Source organism: Plasmopara halstedii (assembly GCF_900000015.1).
Source record: "Plasmopara halstedii genome assembly, contig: Scaffold_614, whole genome shotgun sequence".
In the NCBI taxonomy this organism is placed as follows: domain Eukaryota; phylum Oomycota; class Peronosporomycetes; order Peronosporales; family Peronosporaceae; genus Plasmopara; species Plasmopara halstedii.
The window spans coordinates 2,502,687-2,503,009 of NW_020187532.1; positions in this window are offsets into that span (position 1 = coordinate 2,502,687).

Here is a 323-nt window from a genome sequence, read left to right on the forward strand (position 1 = left end):
CCTGCGTAGTTTACGCTGTTCTTGTCCAAGGAGTTGGCGAGACCAGGCCACTTACGCAAGACCTTCTGTTTGTCTTGGAATAGGCCAGTCTACCATGACCTTTACTTTAGCGGGATCCGCTCGAAGGCCACGCTTTCCAATGAAGCATCCTAAAAAGGGAATCTCTTTCGCGCCAAAGGTGCAGTGTCTGCATTGGCGTACAGCTTGTTAGTGCGCATACACTCGAGCATAGCTCTTAAATGGACGATGTGGCTCCCCTCATCCGTCCTCCCGTGCTCCGCACGACTGTGAACGAAAATTTCGTCAAAGTATGTCTGTGCATA